The following is a 1,081-nucleotide window of genomic DNA, read 5'->3' as shown; positions in this document are numbered from 1 at the left end:
GAGTTCATCTTAGCCTTCCCTTCTTATGTCCTTGAAACTTCCCTTCTGACAGTGAGAAAGCTCGCTCCCACTATCCATCATCCATTTATTTATTTGTTCAACGCAATATACATTTTAAAGTAGTTTCAGAATTATTAACATGTACTGTTAGTAAAAGCTTCTTCAAAAGACATATGTTTTTATTTTGTTTGGATAAATACCTAGGAGTACAATTGCTGACTATAGGGTGGGTGTCTGTTTAGTTTTATAAAAACATGCCAGACCTTGTCCAAAGTAGTTGCACCATTTTAAGGACTATCTTTTTAAAACTTTACTTAAGATTAATTTCTCCCAGGTTAAAAATTTTTCAGTGGATTCCCAACTTAGTTAGAATTAAATCTAAACTCCTTAACCTTGTCTACAACATCTTATGTGATCTGATCCCTGTCTATTTTTTCCAACCTCATGTCTTGCCATCCCCTCATTCACTCTTTCAGCCACCTGGCTTTTTAAAATTGTTTTGTCAGAGCCTCAAAAAACCAGAGTCTTCTAGCCTTGGAGTCTTCATATGTACTGATCTTGCTGCCTGGTAGTTCTTCAGAGCTGCTGTATTCTTCAAAGCTCCATACTCTTTAATACACACACACACACACACACACACACACACACACACACACAAACATCCTTATAGAGGCCTTCCTTGGCCATTCAATCCAATGTAGCTTTTTCCTGTTATTTTCTCCTATGGCAAATTTTTACCGTTAATTATATTCAGATAACTGCCCACAGTTAGTACTTACATTTCGATATGCTTATTTACTTACTTATTTTCTGTCTTTACCACTAGACAGCAATATACATGACAATAGAAACTACATGCATTTTGTTCACCTTATATTCAGAAACTAGAACAATATCTGTACATGGTAGTGTTCAAAAAATCTGCCGAGAAAATAAATATATGAATGAAAAGAGTTTTAAATTTTTATGTAGTGAAATCTGTCAGTCTTTTCCTTGATAAGTTTTGTTTTACACCATACTAAGGAAAGCTTTTCCCAGAAGACTATTAAAATGATCTTCAATATTTTTCTAATACTTTTAT

The sequence above is a fragment of the Pteropus vampyrus genome, unplaced genomic scaffold (genome assembly GCF_000151845.1).
Source record: "Pteropus vampyrus isolate Shadow unplaced genomic scaffold, Pvam_2.0 Scaffold14, whole genome shotgun sequence".
Lineage (NCBI taxonomy): Eukaryota > Metazoa > Chordata > Mammalia > Chiroptera > Pteropodidae > Pteropus > Pteropus vampyrus.
Note: the sequence above shows the minus strand (reverse complement) of the source record.